This window comes from Mustela nigripes, chromosome 4 (genome assembly GCF_022355385.1).
Source record: "Mustela nigripes isolate SB6536 chromosome 4, MUSNIG.SB6536, whole genome shotgun sequence".
Classification (NCBI taxonomy): domain Eukaryota; kingdom Metazoa; phylum Chordata; class Mammalia; order Carnivora; family Mustelidae; genus Mustela; species Mustela nigripes.
The window spans coordinates 173,113,930-173,126,503 of record NC_081560.1 but is presented as its reverse complement, the minus strand read 5'-3'; the positions used below and the strand labels follow the sequence as shown (position 1 = coordinate 173,126,503).

Below are 12,574 nucleotides of genomic sequence, written 5' to 3'. Positions count from 1 at the left end.
CATCACAGCTACACTCTCTGACCTAGTAATTCAATTCTGTAAATCCGTCCTAAGAAAATGAGCTAAAATGCAGACAAAACTTGATGCCTAAAGAGGTTTAATAATACTACATCATTTAAGAGTCCAAAGTTGAAAATTACCAATTTCCGATAACAGGGGTTAGGAGGGGGTTTAAACAAAGTAAATTATGATATAGCTACATAATAAAATGTCAAGGAATCATTTACTATTGATGCAAATTTCTACGTTATTATATAATATTTAAAACATGCAAAAAAATGTATCCAACACCAAGGTTAAAACAGGAAACATTCCAACATACTAATAAATGCCCCATCCTACCATTGCCGACAGGAGCTACTATCTTGGATTTGGCAAGGTCATTGTTTACAACAACAACAAATTAGTGACATGAACAAATCCATAGACTCTATATGTTAAGCAAAAAAAAAAAAAAAAAAAAAAAAAAGAAGAGCAGGCTTCAAATTCACAAATTCACATGCAGAGTAAATTATGTGTCTATTTGTGCCAAACACATTTTCATCCCCATCCCCCTTGCACATCCAAAAGCAACAGGAATCAAGCTCCCTTCAATCCACTCTCAAATCCAAGTAGCATAAGGAATAACCAAAAAAATCCCAAGTGAAGTCTGAACCTGAAGTCGTGGGCAGTAGTGGGCCCTCACGGAAGCTTACTGTGGCTGTGTTCCATCTGACGTGTGCCTTTCATGTCTGACCTCTGTTGGTTGGTTATGGTGTTTTCTCGACCAAAAACCAGGATGCACGATCCCAGAAAGTCTGGACATGTGGCTACTATTGTCAGGGCTGTTTGATAAGACCGTAGTTTCTGGGTCTTCAACTCCCCTTCTGGGTAGCGGGTGTAATCGGGGAAATGTGTTTGGGATGACGATGAACTGGAATTCCCAGGACACAGTAACATTAACAGGAAGAATAAGACTGAGCATTTGAAGCTGGGGTTACCAGGGACAACCCGGGCTCCGCCTTCAGCATGCTTACGGGAGTCTGGGGCAGAGACTGCACGGCTGGGACCCTTCAGACAAGGGGTCCACTGTCATGGGCTCTGGACAGAGTAAGTCTGATGAAACAAAGAAGAGAGAGACGGGGGGTGGGCCCGGTGAGGAAAAAGGGGGAGCCACGGAAAGTGTGGGCATGTCACCGCTCTCCCACTTTGGAGATGCTTTAGGAAAGAGAGCGTCTGCTTAGGATGGCATTTTGCATCGGTCTGAGAGAACAGCGGGCGGCAGGGAGGAGATGTGGCGTACCTGGTGGACAGGAAGGTAAGGAGGAGAGAGCCTAACATTTACTGAGTGGCGGTGCTCCTGTGTGACCAGTGCTCAGCCCATGTCATCCCCTTTGATCTCTCCATCAGTCCTACTGGGGAGAAAACGTTTACCCCATCTCTCAAGGCAAGAACCAAAAGCACGGAAAGATGAGGTGACCTTCTTAGGAACACTCACTGTTGCAGAATATAGGCATGGGATTCGAACCCCAGCCGGGCTTTGAAAAGAAGAGAAGGGACACCGGTGGTTGGGTATGTGGCTTCTCAGCCCTCCCTGAGTACAGCATCTCTCCATGGGTTGCTGCATTGCTTTGTCTCAAGTGAGTTCTCAGAACATCAGGCACACCAACATTCAACCATCAGTGCAAAACACAGTTCAAAGCCAGATAAAAACGACTTTGGATTATTCTTTCCCATTCTGTGAGAATTCAAGACTTTTCCACAAGTCACCGAAGAGACATTGCCTTCACCCAGGCAGCAGCCCTTCTGTGCTCCCAGAACAGAACAGTTTGGCTGTGTTTTAAGATGCTGGGAGGCTGGGGGAGTCACAGTTACAGGTGGTTACAAACCTTTCCTCCTCTGGGCGGTTGTGCTGGTTACACCCCAGTCTTGGTGGCCCAGTGTGTCCCAAGCACAATCATGGCGGCAGCAGCGCTAGGGAGGCACTAATAGTCTAGGTAGGCGAGAGTATGAAGGGAAAGGATGGTCAAGAGCCTGATGATAGATTTCTCCTCGTGTAGTATTAAGTAGCTGAGATTTAGAAGAGCAATTAACCTCAACTCAAAACCCTGCCCACACAGGGCCAACCCTTCCTACCAGGTTTGTCCGGGACACAGCCTGTCCCTGTTAACAAGGCGATAATGAGGTGCCAACTTCGTTTCCATGACCAGGGTATGGCATGATTGGTTTTGTTTTCCCCAGAGAAGTCAGCTGTATTTTCTAAAACTGTGTTCTGCGCTGGAAGGAGCTCTTGCAAGAGATTCGCCTTCACCTCTGAAAGGACACGCAAGGAAGAGCTGTCTTTCCAACTAGGAAAGCCAACCTCGCTGGGTGTTTATAGGTCAGCCACGAGAAGTAGGCGCTCTTCCGAGCGCGGCGCAAGTTATAGAAGTTCACCGGTTCAGATGCAGCGTGAAATAATGAAATAAGGTTCACTAGATTTTCTTCCCAACGTCTGCTTTGCCTCACAAATTTATATCGTCCCCGGCCTTCACCAACTTTGAGTGGAAGTGATTCTGCATCAATCATGAGAGTTAGGTGCCTCCTTCGAAACAAAGCTCCTTAAAAAGGAGAACACATTATCCTATTTAAAAGAAAGAAAGAGAAGGAAGGAAGGTAGGTAGGAGAAAGAGAGAGAGAGAGAGGAAGAGGGAGGGACTGAATGGATGGGATAAGGGGGGAGGGAGGAAGCAAGCTCTAAAATCCTTAGACTACCAGAGTTAAAGACCTAAAAGTCAGGTGCATATAGCAATCATATTTCTAAGCCTCAAACTATGAGATCACTAGGGGTTAGAACTAATGTCACCTTCTTGTATTCCTGCCACCTGCATTTGTCACTGTTACCTCACTTAGCACATCCTGCTTTGTGTTAAAAATAATTGCTTATGTACCTTTCTCCCTCTACCAGACATAAGGTCCACAAGGGAACAGGGCGTGGCGTGGGGATTCTCCCATCATCCTGGCATGCTGTCTCCTACCTGGCAGTCACTCAGTAACCTTGGTGAAGGGACTGAAGAAGGAAGATAGTGGACGTGGCTCATCAGAACCTGGAGGCTGTCGGGGCACCTGGGTGGCTCAGTGGGTTAAAGCCTCTGCCTTCGGCTCAGGTCATGATCCCGGTGTCCTGGGATCAAGCCCCACATCGGGCTCTCTGCTCAGCGGGGAGCCTGCTTCCCCCTCTCTCTCTTCCTGCCTCTCTGCCTACTTGTGATCTCTGTCAAATAAATAAATAAGATCTTAAAAAAAAAAAAAAAGAACCTGGAGGCTTTAAGATGTGGACTACTCATGTGAGAGTAGACATCTCTGTGGATAAAACCCCTTAAACAGTTCAAAAAGGAGAATCTAAGTATACCCAGGAAGCAAATGGATTTTTCTGTTGTATACGGCTCAAACCCCAATCAGGTACAGAGTCACTTGCCTCAAAGAATACCTACCATTCCCCATTCCAAAGCAGGAGTTCCAATACATCCTTCTCTGTGCCCAAATCTAGGTTTTGAAATTGAACGAATAATCCCTACGGTAGGCTGAATAATGATCACTTCCCAAGATGATCCAATCCTCATCCCCAGAACCTGTACATGGTAAAGGGGACTTTGCAGATGTAATTAAATTTAGGATCGTGAGATGGAGAAATTATCCTGGACTATCTGGGTGGGCCCAATGTCATCACAAGCATCCTTAAAAATGGACGCAGAAGGATCAGAGTCAGAGAGAAAAGATATGGGGACGGAAGCAGAGGTCTGAGACCAAAACAGATTCAATCCCTGCTGGGGCTCTGAGAGGAAGGGGCCACGAGCCGAGGAAATGCACGCACTCTCCAGAAACTGGAAAAGTCAAGGAAATGAATTTCCCCTAAAGTCTCGAGAAGGAATCAGCCCTGCTCACACCCTGACTTTGCCTCAGTGAGATTGATTTTGGATTTCCGACTTCCAGAACTATAAAATAAGAAAGCTGCATTTTCGTGAGCCCCTCAAGTTCTGGTACTAGGTTCCAGAAGCAATAAGAAACTAATATAATCCAGCAAGAAAATCAGATGCAAGGGAGGCTCTGTCTCAGAGAGGCAGTGGTGGGTGTGGGGGTATTGGCTGGATCTTATTGGTATAGACTCAGCCCCCTGGGGGCCCAGGAAACACAGACCTTCTGACTGGTTGTCCCAACATTCTCTGGGAACCTTGCCAGAAGCCAGCAAAACCCAGACGTTTCTTCCTTCTCAAAGTCAGCTTTCTTTAACCCAGAGGGATGAGTGGCAACCTGGGAAATCTTTGAACTGCAGGGATCAGTTAGGGATCAAATCATCCTCTCACACCCCCCCCCCCACCCCAACAAGGAGAGAAAGTGACATGCCCAGAGCCACACAGCTGGGTGGCAGCAAATCCTTAGTGAGAGCCCAGATCATCCAAACCAGCTTCTCACGCCCAACAGAATAGCATTGCCTCCCAAAGCCCTAGCTAAGCCCCAGAACTACCTATTTCATCACCAAATTATCATCTCCACCCATATTTATCTCTCTGCTCTGCTCCAGAGATCCTGACTACTTTTGATATACAAGGCTCTCACGGAGCACCAGGGCGATGCAACATGCAGTCCCCCTTCTAGAATCCCCACAACTCTGGAGATGGTAGCAGGGAGGCCCCCTTGTCTGGGGAGGGGGTAGAGGCAAAGTTCTCTGCACCTGCTGCATTTCTTCTCCTTAAACTATGTAGTGGCGCTGTTTGCAGCCAAGGAGGGAAAGCGTGAACCGGGCGTGCCGCGTAGCAAGTTCTGCTGCCTGGGTATCTGGCAGGGAGCGGGAACAGCTTATCACTCAGCACAGCCACTGTGACTCACCCAGGCCTCTGCAAGGCTAACTGCCCCCGCACCACCCCCCCCACCGCCCCGGCGCCAGGGTTGCCTTTCTGAGCCATTAATTGTTACAAAGAATTCTCCATGCATAATTATATTAAAAACTCTGGTTCCATGCTCACTTAGACAGCATTTTTTAATTAAAGCAGCATTTCTCTCAAGAGTTCTCAAAATCAAATATAACATAAAGGAGAACCGGTTGCCTTTAGAATGCCACGATATTCATGAGATCCAGATGAAAACTGCTTCTAATGGTTTAATTCTGTAGTGTTGAAAGGATGTGCAACATATTGTATTCACCGGAGAACGAAACAGCTGTCTTGGCTTGAAAACACTCATTATTTGTCCCAGAGCTCATTACTTGTCCCAGAGCTCTTTCATATTTTATTCTGAGTCCCAAGCAGGCTGCAATGACGGATTAGTATTTGGGCACAAGGAGGGAGGCAGTGTCTTTCCTTGGTTTGAGTCAGGCACAGTGCTGGAAACTCAGCAAGATTTTCATGATGTACCCAAGCCGGTTCTGAAAGAGGGCAGGGCACCCAATACACAGGCAGGAGCTGTGGGGCCTCTGCTCAGAAACAGAACAGGCATTCATGTGTTTGTTCATTTGGCCTACGTGGACTGAGCATCTATTAGGCACCAGGCAAAGTTGCTAGGTGGTGGGAACACAGAGAGAAGCAAAGAGAAATCTTCCTGAGAGCACGGGGGAGCCAGATGGCCCCAGAGAGTGATGCGTGTGCTAACTCCAGCGAGCACAGAGACAGTAAGGCGCAGGGTGGGGGTGGGGGTGTTCAAGCCTCAGACATTTTAGAGAAATGCAACCAATGAAAGAAAAGGCCGTCTAAAGGGCTGTCCCTGAACTTGGAACAAAGACAAACATTCCGGACTTATTAAGCCACCTATAGAGCAAAGATGCATCAGCCATCAGTGAAAGGTGGTTGTAGGGTAAACTGTGGTCAGAGACCCAGGCTTCCTTCCACCTACCTGCCTCTTACTGGTTGTAGGATGGGGAAACGTCACTTAATTTTTCCAACACTCAGAATTTTCTCATCTGTCAAATGGGTTAGTAACCTCATCCAGGGTGAAATGTGACACAAGCCCAGCCAACCAGAGCCTGCCGGCCACAGTGACTGGCTCAGGGATGGACACTCCTGGACACTCTGTTGGAGCAACTGGGAGAGAGACAGTCGTTGGTCCTGCCATGCGTGGGTTGCTAAGCTGGTTGAATTTAAGCCAGTGTTTAAGGAGAGGCTGCTTGAGAACAAAGCTAACCCAAAGGCACTGCCCAAAGACAGCAGCACAGGCAGCTTCAGAATGACCTCCTGGGGGGGACTTAAACCAGCATCCCCTGCCTCTGCTTGGACATTTCTGTACATGAATCAATGCGCTTCCTTTATTTGCTTCATGAAAATAATAATGTCATAAGAAAGCCGACCTACCTGAACCATCTGCTTCTAATTCAGATGGTTCCCCACCACAGCCCCACATTGACTCGAGAGTTCCCTGTTACCCTCTAGTCTCCTCCTCCTCTACACGGTGCCCTGACTGGCAGGCCCCAGCGGCAGTGCAAACTCAGGCAGTCACTTTGCTGTGACTCTCTGCTGACCAGAGATACCTGCTTCTTGGAGCTTTGGGACACAGAATGCTCTCCTACTCTTTCTGAAATAAGAGCCCCATATCCTGGTCTCTAGGCCAGGTGTGAATGGGGTGCAGAAGAAAAGTCCCCCACAAGGGTATGGGCAGCCTGACAACCTTTTTCCAGGTATGGAGATCCTGCTCTGACCCTACGGGGGCTCCTGTGAGCAGGGGATGCCTTGTAGCCCTCACCAGGGGATAATTTCTAACTAACACCATTCGTTTCTCAGCACCAAACAGGCCAGTTTGGGTATACTAAGGACTGGCTTTAAAAAAGGCATTAGTTATCCTCCTGGAAGAAAAGGTTCCTCATTAAAGACATATGGTTCTTACTCTTCCTTCCCGTGTACACAGCCAGCGACATTCGGGCTGCCGGCTGCCCTGTATGAACCGGGGGTAGGAAAATCAGGCATCGTGCGTTCTTGACCTAACTTGAGGCTTGTCGTCTGTGTCATGGTGGATGACAGACTCTACCTCTCTAAGCCTCGGTGTCCTCATCTATGAAAAAAGTTCACAATCTTGTCTGGGTTACATTATGAGGACTGACGTGGGGTTAAGGAAAGCATGGTCGGATCCCTCTGCAAACCGTGCAGTGCTGCACACAGGGCTGGGTGTGGCACAGTCTGGAACATTATTAGAAAGAGAACATATCCTGTGAGTACAACACACCCTCCATTTCTGAAAACATTCCTCCACAGAGGAAGTGGTATGCGTGACTCAAGTCCTTGGAGATAAACTCATGGCCACTAGGATTCAGGGTAGGACGAGTTAAAATCAGTTCAGCTACAATTATGGAGTACCAGCCATATCAATGTGATTGTGCTCTGCACCCCAGATGGGGGTGGGGATGGGAAGCAGCACGGCCCAGAGGCTAGGGGCACAGGTTTCCAAGTTGGCATCAAGATGGGTGTGAATTCCAGTTTGCTACTTGTAGGCTGGAGATGGTGGCAGATACTTATCCTCTCTCAGCCTCAGGGTCCTCGTCCTTAAAGCAGGGACAGCTGTATCTAAGCTATAGGCTTTTCTTGAGGGTTAAATGACAGGGTGTATGTAAATAGTTCTGCATGGTTCCTAGCACACATTAAGCCTTCACCGGGCAATGTCACAGTGACCATTTCTACTACTAGTCTTTTTACCATCGCCATAACCGTGACCATCACTATCACCATTACCATGACTATTACTATCAACCTTACCATAACCGTTAGCAACCACCATCACTATAGCCATTACTATCACCATTACTATTATCATCAAGATTACCGCGACCATGACTATTACCGTCACCATTACTAGCCACCATTACTATCACCATCACCATCACTGTCGCCATTACTGTCACCATCGCCATTACGATCACACTGTTCTCACCATTACCTTCACTATCACCCCGACTGTTCTCTTCAGTATTACTACTGCCAATACCATCCCCTTTAGTACGACCATCACCATCATCATTATCATCAGTGCAGGTGGCAGGTGGGCTCTGCCTGGGCAGAGAGACAAATCTTCCTTAGAGACAGATGGGGATGGAAGAAGGAAATGCAAAGAGATGTTCAAATGGATGGAAGAGGAGTAATAATAAGGGGGGAGGCCTGCGGATTGGGACTTGGGGGCATGGAAAGAGTTACAGCAGCTGCTTGGTGACCTGGTAGGTAGTCAACAACAGACTTAAAGGGCTGTGGGTTAACAACAGGGATGCAGCTGAATGAAGTTCAGCAGTGCGAACGTGTGTGGACACACAGCAAGGTTCTCCCTGGTAATGCTCAGCCAGCCAGAAGCAGAAGCCGAGAACTATAGCCCAGAGCACTGGAGTGCCTAAGTCAACCAGAAGGGCCACATTTGCAGTCAAGCCCAGTATCTTTCAAGATAATCTCCCAGGAATTTAAATTCACTTCCAGTTCGACTCAATTCCCTTTCCTGGTCAAGCAATGAAGGTGTCATTTCTTCTTACGTGCAGAGATATAAAATATAATCCAGGCAAGAGAGCTAGCTCATGACCGGGGAAGAGAATGTTTTCCAGGTTTGGTCACACCTTCATCACGTGGTCAAATCAAATACAGCGCAATGGTTGGGGCCGGGTCATTGCTGAGTCCTGCCTTTCCCTTGTCTCCTAGGAGCTGAACTTCAAATCATGAATTCTTAACTCTACCATAATGCTCTTAGAAGCTAGGTCAGGATGTGAGCCACAGAAACAGTCCCTGAAGGCCGGGTAACAAAGATGAAAATGATGGGGCGCTTGGGTGGCTCAATGGGTTAAGCCTCTGCCTTCGGCTCAGGTCATGATCTCAGGATCCTGGATCGAGCACCGCATCGGGCTCTCTGCTCAGCGGGGAGCCTGCTTTCCCCTCTCTCTCTGCCTACTTGTGATTTCCCTCTCTCTGTCAAATAAGTGAATAAAATCTTTAAAAAAAAAAAAGATGAAAATGATGATACCATGGTAATATCGGGGCTAAGGTTCAAACTCTAGCTCATTATCACAAATGTTAAAGGCAAGAAGAGGGCTTAGAGATCACTTAAGTTTAACCCACTCATTCTACAGAGGGAAAAAAAGTGGAACTTCATGAAGTTGGTGTAATATGTGAATCACCCCAAGTCACACAGCTAGCTAGAGGAGAGCAGGGACTGGAGTCCACGTCGCCTCATCATTCAGGGCTAATGAAGCTCTTTCGGTGGCACACATCCTAGTCAACATTCCTGCCAAGTCTTCTCCTTCGTAAGAAGAGGGAGGTCACACTTATTTTTTTTGATAGTGCTATCTGCTTAGCAACGATAGGGCTACTGGATTATCACTAGTGAGGACTCCGTGTTTAATTTCAAGATGACTGGGTTAGTGCTGGCATTATCCCATGTGTGGGCTCCAGCTATGACATTACCACGGGATGATTCACATTACCATGACGCCTCTTGCAGGTGTTCATAACAAAAATGATGATTTTACCATCTCTCTTTTGTTGTGTGTTTTTTAGTTGAAGTATTTTCTTTAGTTTAATTTTTTTCTTTATTTTTAAGTTAACATATGATGTATTATTTGTTTCAGGGTACAGGTCTGTGATTCACCAGTTTTACCCAATTCACAGCTCTCCCCATAGCACATAACCCATGTATGTACATAGCACATACCCAATGTCCATCCACACTGCCCACCCCCGCCCCTCCAGCAACCCTCAGTTGCTTGAGATTTTCTTGAGATTAAGAGTCACTTACGGTTTGCCTCCCTCTCTGGTTTCATCTTGTTTCATTTTCCCTCTCTTCCTCTATGATCCTCCGTCTTCTCAAATTCTTCAAATCAGTGAGATCATATGGTAATTGTCTTTCTCAAATTGACTTATTTTGCTTAGCATAATAGCCTCTGGTTCCATCCACATTGTTGCAAATGGCAAAAGATTTTGGGTTTGTTGATAGCTGCATAATATTCCTGTGTGTGTGTGTGTGTGTGTGTGTGTGTGTGTGTGTGTGTGTGTGAATTTATCAATTCATCTGTTGATGGACATCTAGGCTCTTTCTGTAGTTTGGTTAGGAAGACACAAAGAAATGGAAAAATGTTCCATGCTCATGGATTGGAAGAACAAATATTGGGAGAATGTCTATGCTACCTAGAGCAATCTACACATTTAATGCAATCCCTATCAAAATACCATCAACTTTTCTCAAAGAAATGGAACAAACACTTCTTAAATTTATATGAAACCAGAAAAGACCCCGAATCGCCAGAGGAATGTTGAAAAAGAAAACCAAAGCCGGTGACATCACAATTCCAGACTTCAAGCTCTGTTACAAAGCTGTAATAATCAAGACAGTATGGTACTGGCACAAAAACAGACACATAGATCAGTGGAACAGAATAGAGGGCCCAGAAATAGACCCTCAACTCTATGGTCACCTAACCTTTGACAAAGCAGGAAAGCATGTCCAATGGAAAAAAGACATTTTCTTCAACAAATGGTGTTGGGAAAATTGGACAGACACATGCAGAAGAATGAAACTGGACCACTTCCTTATACCATAGACAAAAATAGACTCCAAATGGACGAAGGATCTCAATGTGAGAAAGGAATCCATCAAAATCCTTGAGGAGAACACAGGCAGCAACCTCTTCAACCTCAGCCGCAGCAACTTCTTCCTAGAAACATTGACAAAGGCAAGGGAAGCAAGGGCAAAAATGAACTATTGATTTCATCAAGATCAAAAGTTTTGCACAGCAAAGAAACAGTCAACAAAACCAGAAGACAGCCAACAGAATGGGAGAAGATATTAGCAAGTGACATATCAAACAAAAGGCTAGTAACAAAAATCTATAAAGAACTTCTCAAACTCAATATCCAGAGAACAAACAATCTAATCAAGAAATGGGCAAAAGGCAAAGAAGACATCCAAATGGCCAACAGACACATGAAAAAGTGCTCAACATCACTTGGCATCAGGGAAATACAAATCAAAACCACAGTGAGATACAACCTCACACCAGTCAGAATGGCTAAAATTAACAAGTAAGGAAACAACAGGTGTTGATGAGGATGCAGAAGAAGGGGAACCCTCCTACACTGTTGGTGGGAATGCAAGCTGGTGCAGCCACTCTGGAAAACAGCATGGAGATTCCTCAAGAAGTTGAAAATAGAGCTACTCTATTACCACCCAGCAATTGCACTACTAGGTATTTACCCCAAAGTTTATAGCAGTTGAAGTACTAATCAGTGTTTACACTTCATTAGCTATCTGATTTCCAGGATAATCAAATGGGAAGTTAAGTCAGATATGCTCGTTTCCAGTTTAGTTAAAAAGACTGAGACCAAGAAAGGTCTAGTAAAACACTTGAAGGCATTCAGCCAATAAGGGACTTGAACGAAGGTCCTTTTACTCTAAGGCCAGGATTCTATTCTCCACCCACATATTCGCTAAACAGAACTTCTCAAACCACATTCCTCGCTCTCTTTCTTTGGGTGTGATTTGTTTTGCAGGGGCTTTCTTTTGTTTCTTTAAAGATACTAAAATACAAAGCATTTTGTTTATTTTGTGATTTTTCTCCCAATTTGTCACAGTATTTCATTTTTTCCCCAGCTCTATTGATATATTCTTTAAGTTTTTTATTTATTTAAGTAATTTCTGCACCTGACATGGTGCTTGAAGTTACCACCGGCAGTACTATTGTTTTATAAAACATTTTATTTATTTATTTATTTATTTATTTATTTAAATCAAGATCAAAAGTCACACGCTCTTCTGACTGTGCCAGCCAGGTGCCCCACCAGCTTTATTTGATAGTAACATTGTCTAAGTTTAAGATGTACAATGTAATGGTGTGATATATGTAGGTATTATGAAATGATTGCCACAATAAGTTTGGTTAACAATCTAAGATGTGATTTTTAAATAACACATTTGGTGTTATGAAATGACCAGCTTTTTGGCCCACGGTACTCTTCCACGTTCCTTCAGTCAGCATAAGATTCTCTAAACCAGGGGACGTGCAGTCACCAAGGGGCATCTAGAGATTCTATAACTGACAAGAGAGGCCTGCCTTTCCTGGTGGAGTTATCAGAAGTGTTCAAATGTGCAAAAGAGAGCTGATAATGCCTCAAATAGAGCCAAGAACACACACTCTGCTAGCATCACGACAGGAAAGACTTACAGCAGAGCAGAATTAACATGGACATATCCACCAAGAACCATGCATTCCTTTTTTTTCTTTTCCTTCTTCTGTATCAATTTAATTTCTGTAAAATATCCTTTATTTTATAAAACAAGGGGCACCTGGGTGGCTCAGTTGGGAAAGTGTCCGACTTTTGATTTTTGCCCAGGTCATGATCTCGGAGTTGTGAGACAGAGCCTCAAGTCAGGCTCACATGCTGGGCATGGAGCCTGCTTAAGATCCTCTCCCTCTCCCCTCCCCGAAAAATAAACATAAATAAATAAATAAATAAAATGTTTTATAAAACAATAGTACTGCCAGAGGTAACTTATTTTTAATATTCACATTTTTTCTTTTGAACTTTAAAAGCTATAAAAATATGAAGAATATAATAAATCTTTACAAGTTTATTACCTGCCCATTGCCCCAAATTAACAAATGCCATGATTA

At 45.1% G+C, this 12,574-nt stretch overlaps 1 protein-coding gene across 1 annotated transcript in view; it reads right to left on the bottom strand.

Annotated features, from left to right (window-relative positions):
- The window catches only part of RBM20 (RNA binding motif protein 20), a 188,719-nt gene that overhangs the window by 52,996 nt on the left and 123,149 nt on the right, over positions 1 to 12,574 (bottom strand). The gene's annotated exons all lie outside the window — the stretch shown is intronic.